Source organism: Cotesia glomerata, linkage group LG4 (assembly GCF_020080835.1).
Source record: "Cotesia glomerata isolate CgM1 linkage group LG4, MPM_Cglom_v2.3, whole genome shotgun sequence".
Taxonomy (NCBI): Eukaryota; Metazoa; Arthropoda; class Insecta; order Hymenoptera; family Braconidae; genus Cotesia; species Cotesia glomerata.
Genome location: NC_058161.1, coordinates 2,928,670 through 2,951,837, shown reverse-complemented (window position 1 = coordinate 2,951,837; position 23,168 = coordinate 2,928,670). Strand labels below are relative to the sequence as shown.

Here is a 23,168-nt window from a genome sequence, read left to right as displayed (position 1 = left end):
GATAGTGATACAATAAAAATCAATTAACTGAAAGCAAACTAAAGCTAGCAAATACCGATGACTAGATTGCAATAAAAACATCAAACTGAAAAGTAGGTTATGTGCCAAAGTTAATTTTGACGGTATGAAGCCAGCTGAAGACAGCTAAACATGTAATATGTAGAAAGTGAAGTCCTTTAGGTATTATATATAACATGTATGTGCTATCGGCGATTCTCACTTAACTATACTAGCAGAATTGATTTTCGTCAGCCGAATGCACATGCACCGTGTGACATTATTGCATTTGGCAAATGGTGGTTTACGTGGTCGTCGCGAGTTCGCCGTCACACATTCCCGACCAGACCAGACCATCGCCCTCATACAATCGGCGCCCGTTGTGCTATATCACGAACGAATTCCCAAATCACACGGGACATGTCACTCATGTCTACGATTATGTATAGGTCCATATATGTATTATATGCTCATGTATGTCACCCAAAATATGAAACTGAAAACTAGGTACTGTATTTGCTCCACTGATGCTCAATCAGATCACAAAACCACCCTTCAGCTTCCAACACCTCGGCAAAAAAATCTATTGAAATTTTTTTCAACTTCTATTGGTTTAATCAGTGGCCCAAAAACAAATCTATCGGGATTCTCAAAAAAGCATTATTTCTGCATTGATTAATTTATGAACAAAAATTCTAATTGATGTTTTATTTTTGATCTGTTATAAATACCAGATGTTATAATTAATAGTATTTTTTTGAGATTTAATTTTATATATTGGTTAGAGAGCAATTAGACTTGAATTCAGGCAAACTTTTGGAGATTTATAATCATAATATCTAAAGGCAAATTACTAGGGCCAAGATTTTTACCAAAATTTCAAAATAAGTGAAAATATTGGTTCTATAAAAAAGTTATGGGACAAAAGTTGTGAGAAATTTATTTTTTTTTTAAATATTGTCTTATGGTTTTTTTTTTAACGACTAATATTTTTACCGTAATTCTAAAATTAAGATTCATAATTGATGATTCAAATTTTTGCTAGTTATAAAAATATTTTTTTTTTAATTACGGCTTTTTTATTGGTCCTGAGAAAAAATTATAAGACATTTTTTTTAGAAAATTAAATTTTTAACAATTTTTATTTCAAAAATTTTTTATGCGACCAATATTTTCGCCTTAATATCGAAAATTTAACACCATTAATTGTTACTTTAAGATTAAGGCAAAAATCCTGACACAAATTACTAATGAATAAACTAAAGAAAATTGAAGAGAAAACAAAGCAATATCCTCGACTAAAAATTGTTTTTTTCTTCGAACATTTAACCGAAAAAATTTTCCATCAAGTACAATCTAAGTGACTATCTAAAATAGTTATTTGTTGTCAATATAATTAGTCAATTGATTTATCGAAAAAATAAATTAAAAATCTGTATTACTATTAAAATATTTAGGCTCTGTCTGTACATAAAATTTTTATAAATTTTGTTGGTAATTTTTTAAAAATAAATCTCCTGAGAGGTGAATAAACTTTTAAGAAACTAAAATAAAATTATTTCAATTTAATAATTATTTATTCCGATAATTAATCTTAAAAATTCATTAAAGTCACTTCATTCTCGCAGCCTAAAAAAATTAATCTTGAAAATTTCAATTATCCTGACAATATTCAAAATAAAACCCGATTTTTGAATCATCAATTATTTTGCAATACAAAAATAGTCAACTCGGAAAAACATTCTTCAAAATTGTAACAACAAAGTTATGATTTTTTCAGAGCAAAAATTTACCTGCTCCTTAAGCAATACTAACTCGAAAACCAGAAAAAAACCTGCACAAAGAAACGTTACAAATGATCGGTGAAAAGTATATAGTAACGTTAGCGCTAAGAATGTTCCTCAGGTATAGCAAGTAAATGGAATAGAATCCTAAGTGGAAAATAAGGATCATTGTCTGGAAACGATGAGTCACAGTCTCAACATTCGCGTACTAACACTCCCATTGCTTCACTAAATATACATACTATAATAACAATGATAATAATAACAACAACAACAATAGTAATAATAATAATAACAAAATTATTCCAAATTTTATCAAGAAAAAAATGAATCACAATTTTTTTATTATTTTGTTTTAAATGACAATAAAAAAATAATAATAACGAAATTATTCAAAATTTTATCAAGAAAAATGAATCAAATTTTTTTTATAATTTTTTTTTAAATAACAATAAAAAAAAAAATAATAATAATAATAATAACGAAATTATTCAAAATTTTATCAAGAAAAATGAATCAAATTTTTTTTATAATTTTGTTTTAAATAACAATAAAAAAAAAATAATAATAATAATAATAACGAAATTATTCAAAATTTTATCAAGAAAAATAAATCAAATTTTTTTTATAATTTTGTTTTAAATAACAATAAAAAAAAAAAAAATAATAATAATAATAATAACGAAATTATTCAAAATTTTATCAAGAAAAATGAATCAAATGTTTTTATAATTTTGTTTTAAATAACAATAAAATAATAATAATAATAATAATAACGAAATTATTCAAAATTTTATCAAGAAAAATGAATCAAATTTTTTTTATAATTTTGTATTAAATAACAATAAAAAAAAAAATAATAAAAATAATGAAGAAAATGAAGTCAAGATTAGCGTTGCAGGAAACGGTGCAAAAAGTACTGCTGCAAATCCTGCACAGACCAAAGTACAGTGAAGTATTTTTACTACATTAGATTCTAGTACTCGTATTCATGCTAGGGCGTCTGTAGTAATAGTAACAGTAACAGTCATAGTAATAGTAATAGTAATAGTAAACGTAGTAAATGTACAGACAGTGAGTAATTTGCTAGTAACCACGTAAAGAGCAACGCCTTTACTTACGCTTGCCATACTTTGTATTTATATTGCGAGTAGCTACGTGAATGACAGTAACGGGCACGCGGGTAATTTATTTCAGCCCAGCTGTACTTGGTACTTGTCTGGGTCTAAGTCGCGTCACATCTTATATTAGCGTTGTCTGAATCCTTGCGGTCGCGTTCAGTTTTAGTTTTAATTTTTTTCTTTCATTTAAGCTACAGTATATTTCTATATATATAAGAGGGTTTTTATTTAAATAATTCTTGGCTCTCTTTCCAGACGTTAGGATTTTTTACCCGCATTATTTATTTCCTCATTACATCATTTACTTTGTTTTTAGCGAGCCTCGCCTCCTGGACCTACTCTGTTAAAGTTTTTCTTCCTTTAACGGGCTTACTCGCCCATTAACTTTTTATCGGTAATAATTTGCCCTTAAAATATATATATCGACACTTCCGGACCGAAATATTGTTATGCTTTATCATTTTTTTTTTTTTTTTATGGTACTATTCAAACTTTTTTGGTTAATAATGATAAATGGTGATTGTTTAATTTCATGGTTCGGAATTTTTCGATACATAAAAATGATATTGAGAGCTTTTCTTTTTTTAGTTAATCAAAAATATAGATTTTTATGAAAAAAAAAAGTTTGATGTGAAATTAAACAATTAAATTTGAAGAAAAAATTAATTTTATATCAATAATTATTTTAAATAATTTAATTTAATTAAAACAAATTTTTAAATGCACTTAAAAAATTTTTAAACTTAATATAAAAATTTTTTGGATTTTTTTCGCTACTAAAAATTTGAAATTAATTTTTAGAAAAAATTTTTTTTAACTGAAAATTAGTTTAATTCAATTAAAAAATTTTTTTATTTCAAAAGACTGACCTCGGTATTTATTAAAAATTTAAACCATAAATAAAATTTTATATAAAAATCTTAACAAAGCACCATAAAAACTTTAGTTAGCAATATAGAATTTTTAAATCTGTGTTAAATTTATTATTGATAATTACTTTAAATAATTTAATTTAATTTTTAAAAATTTAAAAAGTGCACTTGAAAAATTTTTAAATTTAGAACAAATATTTTTTAGATTTTCTTTGCTACTAAAAATTTTTAATTAATTAAAAAAAATTTTTTTTTTTAACTAAAAATTATTTTAATTGAATTTTTTAATTTTTTGTTTTCAAAATAATGTTCACAGAATTTTTTTATTTTTAAAAACTGACCTTGATATTTATTAAATAATTAAAACCATAAATAAAATATTTTATAGAAATTTTACATAAAAATTTTAACAAAGTACCATAAAATTTTTGAATTTGTGTTAAATTTATAATTTCTAATTATTTTAAATAATTTAATTTAATTTTTAAAAAATAAAAAAATGCACTTGAAAAATTTTTAAATTTACTATAAAAATTTTTTAGATTTTTTTCGCTACTAAAAATTTGAAATTAATTTTTAGAAAAATTTTTTTTACCTAAAAATTATTTTAATTAAAATTTTTAATTTTTTGTCTTTAAAATAATGTTTATAAAATTTTTTTATTTTTAAAAACTGACCTCGATATTTATTAAAAATTCAACCATAAATAAAAAATTGTATAGAAATTTCACATAAAAATTTTAACAAAGCACGATAAAAAATTTTTGAATTTGTTTTAAATTTATAACAAAGAAAAGATGAAACATATTTTAGCACAACACACAATAAATAAAATACAACAGAGACACGTATGAATAAAAACGGTGATGCAATAAACAAAATAAATATTAATAAAAGTATGAACAAAAAAAACAAACACAAAAAAAATAAATAAAAAACTCGGGGCACTTTATTACTGGGAATTATTTTTAGTGAGTAAATATTTACGTTCTGTTAATAAAAACTGCATGTGACTTGACATTCAACAATCTATTATTCAATTACAAATTGTTATTATTATTATGAATGTATTACGTGAATTTTGTCGGTGTAATACCGGCATCTGGTGAATTTGAATCCGTCACGTGGAAAATTCGAGGCGCGAATAATATTTGGGGATTGATTTAATTGGTAGAACTTTGATAAGGTTTGCACGTGGGCTGATAAATACTTCGAGAGAAATCGAAATTTAAAGTTAAATAGAGATGACAACCCACGTCGATCAGTGGTCGTCGAGAAACTGCACGCTTGAGAGTTAAGCGCGAAGCGTCGCGTTATCCTCCGTTAACCGAGAGTAACCGAAATTTTCCGAAGTTACAGATGGAAGGGGAGTGGAAAAGAGTGGGCGAAAAATTGTTGAAAATATTAGAGAAAATTTATATTTTATTGATATTAATAATTATAATAATAACAATTTTTTATTTTTATTCAATTAAAAAAAATTGTAATACTCCGTGCAATTTTTATTAATATTATTAATAAAATCTTTTTTGAGATAAATTTTATTTTGGAGGGATTCAATTAATTAAAAATCATTTACTCCAAAATTTTTTTATAATTTATTATTGTTATTATTATTTTATCAAAAATTTTTTAATTTAAGTAAACTAAAAAAATTATAAATGATAATAATTCTGCATTTTTTCATATTAATTTTTTTGAGGTTTTAATTATTTTTATCTTGGGACATTAATTAGTAACGCTCGTAAATATTTATTATAAAAATTTAAGTTTAACTGAAATAATTACTAAAACATGTAGTCAAGATTTACCGGATCAGATAAATTTCTCAGTAGTTTAATTTCCCGAAATTGAATTTTTCCAAAGAAAACTTTTCTATACCCAAATATTTATCTAAAATTCAATTAATTACAAACACATGTCGAGATCTACTATCTCGACGAAATTCCTCAAGATAACTGTGAATGTTTTATGTTAACCTTCGGAGATTTTATTCAAAAAAAGGGAAACTGAAGCTTGGTTGGAATTTTCAATGTTTTCTATTTGTCCAAATTCTTCAACAGCTCTAAAAATTACTGGCTTAATTTACGGAGGTTCCGTAAAAAATCACTATTCTTACAATATTCTTCAATTTTTATAATAAAATATTTTTAATAGTCCTGGCAATGGTAATTTTTCTTGTCTATGAACGTCTTTAACGATCTAAAATTGTAATTTTTGTAAAAAAAAAACAATTTTAATTTTATTAAAAAAAAAAAAAAATTATTATTTTAAAGCAAAAATCTTCAATTAAAATTTTGTTGGAATTATTTTGAACCAAAAAAAAATTATTTTAAACAATTTTATAAATTAAAAATATTTATCTTTATAATAATATTATAAATTTTATAAGTGCAATAAATAAATATGGTAATATATAGAATTTTTTATTTAAAAAAAATTGAAAATTTTTAGTGTAAAAATTACATAAAAAAATTGTTTTTCTCAAATTAAGAAAATAATAGACCATTTTAAACTGTATTACAAATCTACATCAATGTAATACTCAAAATGAAATTAGCAAAAGTATAAAGTGATAATAACAACAATATAAATATAACTAACTAAAGAAAAGTTAAAATTGTACAAACGACTTGGGTCAACAAGTCAACAAATTATCTTCTATTGTAACTGTGTCACGTTTCGGTTAATTACGTGCTATCTAGTGCAAAAGGTACGCCAGTTGAAATATAACGAAGCTGGGCACACAATATGATGCATATACACACACACACATATATATATATACGCAGATATCTATACTGTAATTTATTTTCGTACAGTACGTTGTTTCTCTTGCATCGCTAATATAAGTTATAAAATTTAATCACAATAAATTAAATAAAGTTTGGAAAATCCAAAAGTGCACGCCTCATAACGCTCAATCATTTTTTAAGAAAAAAATTAATTGTGTAATTGATTAAAAAAAAAAAATTATAATTAAGTAATTTCTTACAGAGTATTTTTTATTTTTTTTCTAAATATCGGCGCCCTTTTTTCTTGTCATATGCGCACGCAGTCTAAAAAGATCTAGCTTGATCAAGTGGCGCCATAGTTTTCACGTGACAAATAAGAAAAGTTCGTTTGGCTTTGTATGGTTGTATTCGTGAATTTTAATAAAAATTCAATTTAAAAAAAAATACATAAGCTAGGCCACTGATATGAAATACGGACCCAGTTCATCGAATTCTTAAACTAATAAAAAAGGTCCGGTCTTGAAATATCAATTTGTTCGGGAGTAATCGTTGGTACATCCAAAATGGGGTGACATCCGGACGTCCACGTAAAATTTTTTTCAAAACGTTTTTTTTTTTCAAAATAGCAACATGAAATGATTTTAGAAAGTAAAAGATGGTTTAATTTAAGTGTTTTTCGGTGTACATCGACTTATATTATTGAATTAGTGTAATATGGTTGTGATAGAGGCATTTAAAGATCACAAAATTGCTTGATCTTGACGAGTCGAGTATAAAGCACAACCTCACGCGCTTCGCGCTGTGAGGCGTGCAATAAAAATTACCTTCACTGATAGAAGAATTTATTACCTATTAATAATTTAACTTATTTGAAGACAATTATTTAATTTATTAAATTTTAATAAATATTTTTTAACATTCAATAAATATTTATTTGGGAGGAAAGTACATTTATTAATAGTTAATAAGTATTTATTAATAGTTAACAAATATTTATTAACAGTTAATAAATTGTGCTTAATAAATTACTTATTAACTGTTAATAAATATTTGTTAACTGTTAACAAATATTTATTAACATTTAATAAATCGTATTTAATAAATAATTTATTAACTGTTAATAAATATTTATTAAATCTTATGATATTAAAAAATCATTTATTAACAGTTAATACAGTCGACGCTCTCTGTATTGGACCTCTCTGTATTTGACCGCTCTCTGTATTTGACCACATTCTTCCTCTGTATTTGACGATTTTACACAGATCTTATGGACAAGGACGAGTCAAGTACAGAGAATGGTCCTGTACGGGCGAGTCAAATACAGAGAGCGTTGACTGTAAAGCTTATTAAATATAAACAAATTTTTCTATCAGTGTACAGATTATTTTTAATGACAATTAAAAAATTTATTTTTGAATTTATGGATTATAAATCTTTTCATCGGCATGTTATTATAAATTGTTTGAATCGTTAATGACCAAAATAATGGACAGCTTTGATGAAAAGGTACAATGCCGAGAGGAATGTAAATAACTGAGAAAAAACATAATAAAAAGAAGAAGAAGAAGAAGAAGAAGTTAAATAAAAATCCGGTACTTTTGAGAAAACTATAAATGAAATAACTAAACACCTTTGCGCCTGTTTTGTTGCTCAGAAAAGGTGGGCGTGGGAAAACTTAGTAGCGAGGAAGAGAAAAGAGATCTTTTCATAAAATGATGAACAGAAAGAGATATATTTTGGACCATATGTATGTACGTGAAGAAAATAAATATATAAGAGTGTAAGGGAATAAAATACCTGGTATTTTTGTAGAAATTTTTTACCTGGTTTGTTTTATTTCCTGTTTCATCGAAAAATCTTGAAGCTTTTTACGTTACACTTGCTACGAGGGCAGTGCAGTTAATTTTAAGTCCTAAGAGTGAGAATGGCACGTTCCTCATTATAAATTTCATTTAATTAAATGGTTACATATATTAGTTTTTTAGTTTATACGGAAAAGTGGAACGGTTATTATGCATGAAGAAAATTGAGCGAAAATTAGTGCGCTGAGCAGAATGGAAATTGGCGAATTATTTTTTTTTTTTTTTTTTTTTCTAGAGTGTACTTGATAATTTAATTTGGGTTTTGTTGGATTTTTTTCGGTTGAAATTGCAAGTTTGAGAGTTAATTATCGAATTTATTGTAACTCACATTTTTAATAATAATAATATTCAATTCAAAGTACTTTATTATTATTATTATTATTTTAAGCGGAATTTATTTTTTGAATTCAGAAAACTTCGTTGTGAAATAAATAAATTTTCTTTTTAACTAAATTAATCTATATTATTTTATTTCAATAAACAAACCCAACAGCCTAGGCCATTAACAGGGTTAATAATACAATTGTTAGTACATAAGAAAAATAAATTTTTGATGTATAACAAGATGACTTATAGCTAGCATAGTGATTTCATTCATTTTCACTCATAAAAATTGCTGAGTAATTATTGCTTATTACTTATTAATTATTACCTATTAAAACTTACTTATTAACTATTAATTCATAATTGCACATCTTTAACGCCACTTAGTTGCTAGTTTGCCAAGTAACGCAGTTACATAGCCATTAGGACAATTCAACATATCAAGTGCAGGTTCCCATTGATAAAAGCGATTCACTGTATTAGAGATGCGATATATTGGCGCTGCCTGTGATAAGTTAGATTTAGCAATAGGTATGTACATTGGAGTTTGATTTCTCATACCTAAGACTGGTATCTTAAATTTAAACAGTGTTAGCAATTGAGGACAATCCACCAAGTTGTTAAATAATTTAGTTGCAAGGAGAATTCCGCACAGATGCGTCTTTCATCGAGAGTAAGATATTCGCATTCTTTGCATAGCGTGAGATCTGCAATTTCCCGAGCCGGATAAAGTCCAGTTTTTTCCAACTTAAAAATTTTAAAAACCTTCTTTGAACTCTTTCAATCTTAGTGGACTGTCCTGATTGAGTAGGAGACCATACTAGCGAAGCATACTCAAGTTTTGGTCTAACAAATGTATTATATAACAATTTAATGGCATTAAGATTATTAAAGTTTTTTGAAACTCGAGTAATGAACCCTAGCGTTTTCCAGGCTTCAGACATAATATTATTAATGTGCGTTGCAAAAGTAAGTTTACTGTCAAATGTTACCCCAAGTATTTTGACTGTAGTACTCTTACCTAAAAATTTTTCCAGATATGTTGTAGTCAAAGTTGATAATATTTTTCCTCCGAGTGAGTGTTAATACGCAACATTTGTCAGCATTGAGTTGCAGCCCATTGTCCTTACACCATTGCGCCATATATTCAATGTTACGTTGTAAAAATATGCAATCATTTATATTATGTATTCTCATATACAGCTTAGAGTCATCAGCAAATAAATCAAAGAAACAGGAAGTATGCTGTGCTAGATTATTGATAAAGACAAGAAATAAGAGAGGACCAAGGTTGGATCCTTGAGGAACTCCCGAAGTAGAAATATAGGGTTTAGACCTATATCCCATATAATATACAATATTTTCCCTGCTGACTAGGTATGAAGTTAATAAGCACATGAAGTGAGTAGTTAATCCTAGTTCACGCAGTCTATTAAGCAATATTCTGATGTCAACCTTATCAAATGCTTTAGCAAAATCTGCACAAAATACGTCAAGTTGTTCCCCAGCAGTAAGAGTTTCATTAGCAAGCTGAGTGAAATATACTAAATTAGTTACTGTTGAGCGTTTGGGCATAAAGCCATGCTGAAGTGGAGAGACAATGGGCTGAAACTCACTGAAGACTGTTTCATAGATATACATCTCCAGTACTTTGGAGAACGAGCAAAGTATTGCTATGGGTCTGGACAGAGTAACATCTGTCAAGTTTCCAGTCTTAGGTATGGGGCATACTTTGGACTGTTTCCAGATATCAGGAAAAGTTCCATGAATAATTGAAGATTGTATAATAATTGTTAGTGGAATACTGAATGCTTCAGCGCATTCGCGCACAATACAACAAGGAATACCATCTGTACCAGCAGACCATTTGTTTGGCAGTTTTTTACAATACCTGATTATATCCAAACTGCCTGGAATTTCGAGATTACCAATAAGATCTGGTATACTATTATTAGAAAAAGTAATGTCAGACGAAACAAATACGCTACTGAAGAACTCAGCAAAGCCATCAGCTATCACTTGAGGGGTCAGACTCGAGTTTATTGTTAACTTTAATTTCTCGCGGTGGTTTTGTATTACTTGATAACGACTTAGTGTAATTCCAGAAGCAGTTAGGATCCGAGATTATATTGGTCTCAGCTTTTGCAATATAATTAGCTCGAGCTTGTTTGATACGCATTTTGAGCGACTTTCTAAGCTCTTTAAAGCGTTGCTCGTGATAAGCAGATTTATCACGCTTGGCCCGTTGACGATGATATTCCTTGTTTTTTAGATCAAAAATTATATCCGCTGTAAACCACTTAGGAAATGTCGCAGATTGAGGTATATGTGTTTTAGGTATTACCTCATTAAATATTTGATCAAGCTTATTGTACATTGCAGAACAGAGATAGTTGGGATCATAACTGTTAGAAAGATCAGACCAATCAGCTTGGCAGAGCGCATTTATTAGACAAGACTTATCGTACTTCCTAAAGTTATATTTATGACTAATAATATTTCCGTCATGATTTTTTTCCAGATTTCTGGATAAGCTAAAATCTATATAAAAAGCTGGATGATATGCATCAAGTCCAACCAAGGTCCAGTCTGATCTTTCCACATTACAAATTGTGTTTGATAATACTAAGTCTAAGCAATTGCCTTGATAATTAGTAACATAATTGTATTGCTCTAATTTAAGTAAATCATTAAAGTCATTTACTAGTGCAGATCTCGCATCATATAATGTGCGAGCCTGATGTCTGATAAACTTATTAATGTTGAAATCACCAGCTATGATAATTTTACAGCTAATATCACTTAAGAGTTCAGATAGTAATTCCAAGAAATCACTAAGTACACTAATCACTACTGCAGGTGGAATATAAACAACGATCAATACAAGTTGATCACAGTTCTCTACTAATCGAACTCCAACGATGTCGATGTCTTCAAAGATAGCTAATGACGAAGTATCAAAGATAGTAGTATTCAAAGTTTGACGAGCTGCAATCAGCACACCTCCACCTCTTGATTTTTTTTGAGTCATACGCCTATCAGATCTATTTACTGAGTACAGTGTAGGATCCAATAGCTCATTAGAATAAATTTTTGGTGTGAGCCAGGTTTCAGTAAGTGCTAATAAATCATATGTTAACATAGAAGATTCAATGAAAACCTTATTCGATTTCGTATTGAGGCCACGTACATTTTGATAGTACACCGAGTAGTTCATTAGTAGGATACTCTCATAAAGAGTTACTGATCTTTGTTCATCTGGCTCAGAACCGAAGTTCGAGCATGCTGAACAATAATCTGACGCGTTCCCCTGGTCACTATCTTCAGGTTCTTCTCCCCGGTAGTAGTACGCCGCTTCATCTCTTCCTTCAGGGCCAAGTACTCCTGCCTCTGCGCTGGTGTTTGGTCTCGAGCAATTACCAACTGCTTGAGCAATACAGGTAACTTCTTCTGGTTCTTCGATTTGATGAAAGCCTGCAGAATAATATCAACTGACTCAGAATTATTAAATATTATCTTAACTGGACGCGGGATAGTGCTATTCAATAGCAATTTACCCACACGAATGCATTTAAATTTAATTTTCAAGGCAGCTGCTGTTTTGTTTAATAATCTACAAAAACAATCTGTGAGTTTTGCATGAAGATTACCATTTTCAGTTTCCGAAGAATCATCCTCAGGAATCCATAAGCCATAAGATTGGATTTTCTGCGAAGTCTATCATCAAACTCTTGGAACACATTGTGAGACGCCCCTGATACTGACAGGGCCCCAGAAGACGATGATACAATACTGTCAACTTTATCTTTTAGCTCAACAATTTCACGGTGCTCACTGATCCCTCTTGTGGAGAAATCTTTTAAAAATGTATCCAAGTTGTCGAGTCGGATTTCTACATTATCCAGCCGCCTAGCTAGTGGTGTGATCTCATCTCTAAAAGTTTGTTGAATGTCCTCAAGTGTGAACTGAAATGTTCCACCTGTATTCGTAGATTTTCCCCGTCCCGGGCCACAACATCTGATGAATCCGCCATTCTTGGCTAGTGCATCAATATTGACACACGCCTTGTGAAAACAACTCAGGCATTTTGGGCAGCTGACCGATTTGTGAAGTATTGGGACACTACAAGCCCTGCACGTTACATCCACCTGACAGTCTGTAAATGATGCGTTACATATATCCATTGTAATATATATTCCCGCCGTTAGAGGACAGCAAAACACTAAAGAAATTTATCAAGTTGTATTACCGAAATTTATCAACTGTATTACCGAGAATAATAATAAAATTATTGACGCCTCAATATTGGTTATGTCTGAGAACCGCCAAAAAAAAAAGAAAAATTGGTACAAAAAAAGATATTTATTACACAGTTTTATATCACACAATGTTTTAAATATTTTTATACTCAATTATAAACACTCCAAACACTTAATGACTCACTAGGTGAATAACAAAATGGTAAAGACTGGAGAGATACTTTTACTCACTTCCACTCAGTGCGGCCATCTTGTTATATATTATTAAGAGAATAAAAAAAATTTTGTGTCCAAGATAGTCATATAATAAAATCGGTTTTTTTAGTGAAATTTAATGTCATTGCATCATTCTCACCAATAGTCAATTTATTATAATAAGTATTTAGGGTGCATTCGAAAATGCTCTATCTCTAGATACATAATTAAGAAATGACATTGTATTTTGTACACTACTGACATTTTTTAAGATATAAGGTCATCCCGATGTTACAAACATCAAGTCCTTTCATTTGAGTACCCACATCAATTTTTCATATATTTTTCATATATTTATATATATAAATATATGAAAAATATATCAAAATGTATGTGGGTACTCAAATGAAGGCTCTTGATGAGTGTAACATCTAGATGAGCTTATACCTTTAAAAACATCAATATTTAATCAAGTACAATGCAATTCAACATAATTAAGAAATGACCTTGTATCTTGTGAATTCTTGACATTTTTAAGGATATAAGCTCATCCTGATGTTACACTCATCAAGAGCTTTCATTTTCCTACCCACATGCATTTTTGATATATTTTTCATATATTTATATATATAAATATATGAAATATATGAAAAATTGATGTGGATACTCAAATGAAATCTCTTGATGAGTGTAACATCTAGATGAGCTTATATCTTTAAAAACATCAATATCTAAGAAAGTACAGTACAATTCAACATAATTGAAAAATGACCTTGTATCTTGTGAATTATTGACATTTTTAAAGATATAAGCTCATCCTGACATTACAATCATCGAGACCTTTCATTTGAGTACCCACATCAATTTTTCATATATTTATATATATTTATGTATATGAATATATGAAAAATACATCAAAATGTATGTGGGTACTCAAATGAAAGCTCTTGATGAGTGGAACATCTAGATGAGCTTATATCTTTAAAAACATCAATATTTAATCAAGTACAGTGCAATTCAACATAATTAAAAAATGACCTCGTATTTTATGAATTATTGACAATTTTAAAGATATAAGCTCATCCCGATGTTACACTCATCAATACCTTTCATTTGAGTACCCACATCAATTTTTCGTATATTTGATATGTTTATATATATGAATATATGATTATATGAAAAATATATCAAAATGCATGTGGGTACTCAAATGAAAGGTCTTGATGAGTGTAACATCTAGATGAGCTTATAACTTTAAAAACATCAATATTTAAGAAAGTACAGCGCAATTCAGTATATTTAAGAAATGACCTTGTATATTGTCAACTATTGAAATTTTTATAGATATAAGCTCATCCCGACACTACAATCATCAAGACTTTTCATTTGAGTACCCACATCAATTTTTCATATATATTATATATTTACATATATAAATATATGAAAAATATATCAAAATTCAAGTGGGTACTCAAGTGAAAGCTCTTGATTAGTGTATTATCGGGATAAGCTTTTATCTTTAAAAACGTTAATAGTTAACAACGTACAGTGCAAATTAACAAAAATTATTATTTAATAAAGCCAAATTTTATTTATTTATAGTTCACAAGTCACGGAAGTCACATAGTGACTGCAAAATTGCTAGTTATTATTTGAGAGAACTATTGAAGATACGAAAAAAATAATAAAAAAATTTTTTATAAAAAGTTAAATTTCGTATATTAAAAATCCTTATAAATTTTTTAATATCTTTGATTTTTCATTTAAACAATCGATTAATAATTTTTAATGCTATTATTATTCTAAGCAAAATACAAAAAAATGATGATACATTTTTTAAGAAAATAAAATTCCCTTAAAAAAATTATTCATTAAAATAAAAAACGACAAGTTTCTATTACTATTATTATGAATAAAAAAAAATATTAGCAATTATGTAAATAAGAAAAATAATAATAATTACATCTCATTTTCTCACCCAACAATTACTTCTCTGCAAAGTATTACTTTGAATAATTTTCCACTCTATAAATATCGATCAAAATAAAAAAAAAAAAGCCAGACATAATTATAATAATAATTGCATCGACAATCTACACAAACAAATAAAATAAATTAATCACGTGTTCACGTGTTTTGTTATAATAACGATTGTTTTAATACAACATGTTACCTCGCTGATAGATCTGAACCGTCGTATCGCGCTGTCACGCGATTCATCAGTTATATCCATCAAACATATCATTGCAGTACAGAGTTGGATCATAATTACGGGCTGGCATACTTGTACCTCATGAAGGGTGTATTGATGGTAAATACATTGGTGAATACACCCTCAGAAATATTTCTGTTGATATGATGTTGCCAATGGTAACCGGCGGTTCAATAATACCTACAACGCGTTCTGTATCGTCAATGTATAGTCTAGTACTATTATACAGTATAAATATAAAGAAAATAGTCGAGTTTTCAGTCGAAAGTCGAATACTATTATACGTACAGAAAATAAAAAAATATATATGGCTAAAACACCCACTTGTTCTACGCCACTAGAGTTTCATACTCTCATTTAAATTTGAAATGAAAAGAAAAAACTTTAAAGCAAACTGGAATATCGCTGAAAACCGCATTTGACCTTTAGTTTTTCTACGGCACATTTTTAATGAGGAAAATCCAACAGAGCATTTCATTTGTGATATTGAATCGACGTGAGATTAATTTTATTTCTTTGTATATAAGTTATGTAACTATCAATGTATATGCAGAGTACATAGATCGATCTTATATATACTATCGTAGAGCAAGAGCGTTTTAGATTTTTTTTTTCAGGGTGAAATTCGATACGGAATTTAATGAAATCCAGGAGTCTCTCCTGGTATTTGAATTGAGCCGAGGAAAATCCTACTCTGGTGTCGTATTGCAAATAGACTTTTTCTTCATCATCATTGGTTATAAGAAGAGATACTGTAATCTATGAGGATTTTATGCTGTGAAGTTATTTGTAGCTATGCTTAAATAGTTTCATGAATATTTAAATTTTTTAAGGAAAATTTTGTTAATTGTTGTTTAAATTTTTTTATACAAATAAGAAGAATTATTTTTGTTTTAACTAAATTTCACAGAAATTTATCAAATTTACAAATATTTATATGAATATAACTAACTAGCATCCATGCAGTCACTATGTGACTGCCGTGACTTGTGAATTATAAAATATTAAAATTTTGCTTTATTAAATAATAACTTTTGTTAAATTGCACTGTACTTTCTTATATGTTGACGGTTTTAAAGATATAAGCTCGTCTTGATGTTACACTCATCAAGAGCTTTCATTTGAATACCCACATGCATTTTGATATATTTTTCATATATACATATATATAAATATATAAAATATATGAAAAATTGATGTGGGTACTCAAATGAAAGGCCTTAATGAGTGTAACATCGGGATGAGCTTATATCTTTAAAAGTATCAATAATTCACAAGATACAAGGTCGTTTTTTAATTATGTTGAATTGCACGGTACTTTCTTTAATATTGATGTTTTTAAAAATATAAGCTTATCCCGATGTTACACTCATCTAGAGCTTTCATTTGATTACCCACATGAATTTTGATATATTTTTCATATATTCATATATATAAATATATAAAATATATGAAAAATTGATGTGGGTACTCAAATGAAAGGTCTTGATGAGTGTAACATCGGGATGAGCTTATATCTTTGAAAATGTCAATAGTTCACAAGATACAAGGTAATTTCTTAATTATGTTTAATTGCACTGTACTTTCTTAAATATTGGGGTTTTTAAAGATATAAGCTCATCCCGATGTTACACTTATCAAGAGCTTTCATTGGAGTACCCACTTGCATTTTTGATATATTTTTCATATATTCATATATATATAAATATATAAAATATATGAAAAATTGATGTGGTTACTCAAATGAAATGTCTCGATGAGTGTAACATCAGAATGGATCATATTTACGAAAATGTTGAAAATTAAAGAATTACTGTTACATTTTGTTAACTAATGATGTTTTTAACGATATAAGCTCATCCCGATGTTACACTCATCAAGAGCTTTTATTAGAGTACCCACATGCATTTTGATATATTTTTCATATATACATATATATAAATATATAAAATATATGAAAAATTGATGTGGATATTCAAATGGAAGGTCTTGATGAGTATAATGTCGGGGTAAGCTTATTTCTTTAAAAATATCAATAGTTCACAAGATACAAGTTCATTTCTTAATTATGTATCTAGAGATACATTTTCGAATGTGGCCTAAATACTAATCATAAAAAATTGACTTTTAAATAAATTAATTTTTACTTAAAAAGAAAATTTATTAATTTTACATCGTAGTCTTCTGAATCAAAAAAATAAAATTAGAAATTTGTTATGTTAAATATATACGAAATTTAAGATCTACCTTTTGTTCTGAAATTCAATAAAATGTTGTGAATTTTAAGACACTAAGTTATAAAATTTTAGCATAAATTACGTCTAAATTTTTCTTATGAATTTTTTATAAGGAATTCTTAATAGTTTACCCTCGAAAAAAAAAAATTGTCGGGGTAAGACATCGATTATCTTGTTTAAGAATAATATTTAAATATTTTATTGAGTTTATAAAATTTTTTTTCATTATTGAGCTTTATTTTCTTTATGAATTTTCGTTTGATTAATTTGAATTTAATATCTTAAAAAAAGAGTAAAGGTTTTTTTAGTAGAGCATCTATTTTTTTTTTTTTTTTTTTTTTTTTTTTTTTTTATTGAAACTATAAAATATTAAAAAAAAAATTAATGTAGCGATGTTAAAGAAATTATTGACACTTGAAAAAATTTAAAAGCACCCGGTAAAAGGACTATTACTATATTATAGAGAGAAAAAATTTGATAACAAATAAAAAAAAAAATAAAAAATAGTAACAGTATGTCATAAAGACAATAACTGGTGATAAAATTAAGGAAGCGAAACTAAACATCTTCACCTATTTCACTCGGTTGAATTTAACACATCAAGTACAAGGAAAGTTATTCATTCATTCGAGTACCCTCGATGCCTCACATCAAAGTAATTAAAGATAATAGAGCGTTGACAAAGACTAAACGTCAAACTTAAGAATAGAGTCAAAAATTAAATGATTTTAATGACAACCTAACAACGAAAACAAATCTCTCAAAAAGTTCTTTATGAAGCTTGCTTAATTAACTGTTAAATAAAGTACTCTTTACTCCACGCTGTATGCTTCGTATTTCGTATAAACTGTATTTTTCTTTGTAATTACATTAGTTTATCATTAAAACAACATTTAACGTTAAACTACTAACCCAACGGAGAAGCAACAAAATTAAATGGAACGAAAGAACTAACTGGTAATTAACAAAACTTATTTTAAAACAAATCTTTTATAATAATATTTCAAAAAACTTTTTAATAGTGAAACTGTTTTTTTATTTTTATCCAAATAATAATAATCATCATAAATATTTTTATGTTATTATTATTTTTTTTTTTTTTTTTATTTAATAAATTTATGGTCACATCAACTGCTTGGTTATTAGTGACCTCAGCTTACATATAAAAATAATGCTGTGAAGCGGGAAAAAATAGGAGTTACGGTAATTATTACGTGAAGCGTTATTATTATTATTGCGGTTCATTAAAAAAAAATTACAATTACCAATAATAATAGCTAGAAACTTTGCAGTCACTACGTGACTGCCGTAACTTGTGAGCTATAAATAATCGAAATTTTGTTTTATTAAATGATGAATTTTGTTAAATTGTACTGTACTTTCTTAATTATTGACGTTTTTGAAGAAGTAAGCTCATCCCGATGTTAAACTCATCAAGAATTTTCATTTGAGTACCCACATGCATTTTTAATATATTTTATATATATTATATATGCGATATTTATAAAATATATGAAAAGTGCATGTGGGTACTCAAATAAAAGGTCTCGATGAGTGTAACATCAGAATGGGCTTATATTTACGAAAATGTTAAAAATTAAGGAATGACTATTGCATTTTGTTAACTAATGATGTTTTTAACGATTTAAGCTCATCCCGATGTTACACTCATCAAGAGCTTTCATTTGAGTACCCACATGCATATTAGATAAATTTTTCATATATTTATATATACATAAATATATATCAATATGTGAAAAAATGATGTGGGTACTCAAATGAAAGATCTCGATGAATGTAATGTCAGGATGAGCTTATATCTTTAAAAATGTCAATAATTCACAAGATTCAAGGTCATTTTTTAATTATGTTTAATTGTACTGTACTTTCTTAGATATTGATGTTTTTAAAGATATAAGCTCATCTAGATGTTACACTCATCAAGAGCTTTCATTTGAGTACCCACATACATTTTGATGTATTTTTCATATATTCATATACATAAATATATATAAATATATGAAAAATTGATGTGGGTACTCAAATGAAAGGTCTCGATGAATGTAATGTCAGGATGAGCTTATATCTTTAAAAATGTCAATAATTCACAAGATACAAGGTCATTTTTCAATTATGTTGAATTGTACTGTACTTTCTTAGATATTGATGTTTTTAAAGATATAAGCTCATCTAGATGTTACACTCATCAAGAGCTTTCATTCAAGTACCCACATCAATTTTTCATATATTTCATATATTTATATATATAAATATATGAAAAATATATCAAAAATGCATGTGGGTACTCAAATGAAAGCTCTTGATAAGTGTAACATCAGGATGAGCTTATATCCTTAAAAATGTCAAGAATTCACAAGATACAAGGTCATTTCTTAATTATGTTGAATTGCTCTGTACTTTCTTAGATATTGATGTTTTTAAAGATATAAGCTCATCTAGATGTTACACTCATCAAGAGCTTTTATTTGAGTATTCTACATGCATTTTTGATATATTTTTCATATATTTATGAATATTAATATATAAAATATATGAAAAATTGATGTGGGTACTCAAATGAAAGGTCTCGATAAGTGTAACATCAGGATTAGCTTATATTTTTCAAATTCTCAATATTTAACAAGACAAAAGGTCATTTCTTAATTATGTATTCAGAGATAAAGCATTTCGAATGCAGTCTAAATACTTATAATAAATTAACAATTGGTGAGAATGAAATGAAACTTTGAAAAGGCACAAATTCAAATCAAGACTTTTGCAATGACACTACATTTCTTTAAAAAAACCGATTTTATCGTAGGACTATCCTAAAAACAAAATTTTTCTTATCCTCTTAATAATATAGATAATAAAACTTTTTTAAATAATTAAAAAATACATCTTTAAAAAAATAATAAAATTTGATTGTTTCATCTCAAATAAAAACTATCAATGTACAAAAAAAAATAAATGCAATTAATCAATGAGATAAAGTTTCAGTTTTAAGTATCAGTTATAGTAAGACGAATTGAAAGTCCTGTAGAAGATAAAGTTTGGATAGATTGAGAGTTTAAGAATAGAAAGAAGAAGAGAAGCTAATTACGAGTTTTACGATCACTTTGAACGTTATTACTTTTATTTAATTACACCTTTTTTCTCTCACTATTATATACTATCCATCTATATATACCTACAGTCCCCTGCGAAACATATTAAATTTATTCCGCGCACGTTGAAAGCTTCATTTAGAATGATTAAAAAAAAAACTATTTCGATTAACTAGAATTGATAAACTATGATGAAAAATATTGTTATTGTTACTGTTGATAATGCTTAAGCATAAATGTGGAAACATGTGGTGCATCGAGTGCAGATATTGACAGAAAAATAATCTAAAAAGGAATTGTTTTTTTTTTCCACTCAATAGAATGAGATTGAACAAAAGCTCATCACTCGTGTTCTCTGTTCACGGAGCTGTAAATGGCCTTTCAATAGACTGTTTCACCCACTACTTTATATACATACATACATATGTGCTGGTATATCCATCCGAGGTACCTTTGCTATCCAATTATGTCCGACGATGAATCCCGATTACGAATCGACTCGCAATCCACCTGATTTCCTACTCGTCAAACTCATTTTCTATTTTATAAAGGTAATTTACTTTCCTCATTTTAAATTTCATTTTATAATAATTTTTTTTTACAATTTATTTCACTTCATAATTATTGATTTTATTTTTTTTCTATCCAACAAAATTAACATTTAAAGAATAAATCGTGTTATTTTTGTTCAAATATATGTCCAAGAAATTTTTAACCGAGTAAATATTTTAATAAGTATTTACTTAAGCCTAAATTTACTCGGATAATTTTTCCTCGGTATATTTTACTTGAACCTTTATTATGAAAGTCAAATATTTTTTTTTTGGCTAATTATGAATTTAAAAAAAAATGTTTTAAGGAGATCCACGCGAAGTAGTCAAATTTTTTAAACTTCCTGAAAATTTGTAAATTCAATCTACGAAGCCTAATAATTAATAAAAAAATTTAAAAACAGTAGGTTTTTGGGATATTTAATTAAATAATTAGGTTTGAAAATTGTAATTTTTGCATGTAAAATGGAGATTCCACCAGCCGTGCATTTGGTTAAGAATTTAATGCAATTAACGATTTAAAAAAAATTTTTTTTCATTGAATTTGATTAAAAAAATAATAAGCTTTCGATTAAAACAATAAAAAAGTAGCTTTCCGAACGTATTACGGAGATATTATATATTTTTTATGAAAAATCACTCGGAACTTGCGTTCTTTAAAGTCTTGTATTTGACTTGGCAACACCGCTTGCGCAGTTACTCGGCGCATAAGTAACCGCGGTTTTTTAAATGCTCGAAGATCTTAGTCATTTTAGTTAGACAGTAAACATAAATAAATTTTAAGGTTAGGGAACTCTTGCGGTGTTGTCAAGTGTATACCGGTAATTCAGAGTGCTATATTTTTTATTCGTCAGTTAAATGTTAATTATTATTTAATGAGTAAATTCATCGGAAATTTCTTCAAAAATGTTATTAATTAATTTAAAAATTAATTTTAAGATGCATAACAAAAGTATTTCTGCGTATAATTTTTTTATAGACATTCTTTACACTAGGAGGGTACTTGGATCTCCTTAAATAATTTTTACTTTTTATTTTATTATTAATTCATAAAAAACAATATTAAATTTCAATAGCCGAAACGAATACAACCGTTTTTAAGCACGAGTAATGAGTCAACAAGATGGCGTTTGCTCAGACTCATCAAATGGCGGCTCTACTCCGAGATCCCGGGTTCGAGTCCTGTTCTCGGGGTTCCTTTTTTTTTTTTTTTTTTTTTAATTAAATTTCCTAAATATTTAATACTAAAATCACAAGTTACCGTATTACGCAAACATAGTTTGAAAGACGTGGAGCGAATTTAGCAAAATCTGTATCGCTTTAAGAAGAGAAGAAGCGCCCGAGGCTGGTATGTAGAATAGCGTAGAGAAACAGAATATAGATGTGCTAGCTATAAGTCTTCATCACAACTAAACCCTATATTAAACATATACAGGTAGATAGATATAATGTATATACCAGAGAGTGCTGTCGTCAGAGTAACTTGTACCAGCGAAGCGGGAAAACTCTCTTTCTCACACTTGTCGTATCTCCTTTGGTACTTCTACTTGTACTTTGTACTCAGGTTCGTTGTCATCCTGACAAGAGTGAGACTCAAGTGTGCATCTAAGAGCCGCGGTATGACCTATTTCGTATTGTGGGAAAGATTCACGAGCCCTTAACATTTATTTTCATTTTTTTTATTTTGTTTTTTTTTTTTGTTTAGTTCCTTTACTTTTAGTGAAAAAGCCAACTTTTTCATCCGACCCGGCATCCTACTCCTGTGTATTTTACTTTTCGTTTTATTTATTCTTCACTCTACACTCAACTTTATTTAAATAACGGAACGCTTTTAATATTTATATTTCTTTTTTTATTAGCTTTTTAATTATTTTTTGTATGAAGAAAAATTTATAGAGAAAATTGTAAA

The 23,168-nt window shown here is 27.7% G+C and overlaps 1 protein-coding gene across 4 annotated transcripts in view; it reads right to left on the bottom strand.

Annotated features, from left to right (window-relative positions):
- The window catches only part of LOC123263744 (apoptosis-stimulating of p53 protein 2), a 144,767-nt gene that overhangs the window by 75,590 nt on the left and 46,009 nt on the right, over window positions 1–23,168 (bottom strand). The window contains exon 1 of one of the 4 annotated variants that reach the window (XM_044726718.1): window positions 4,849–4,966. The exons of the other annotated variants lie outside the window; for them this stretch is intronic. The gene's annotated coding sequence lies outside the window, so the exon portion shown is untranslated. Of the gene's footprint in view, window positions 1–4,848; window positions 4,967–23,168 lie in introns of those variants that run through there. 4 annotated transcript variants of the gene reach the window in all.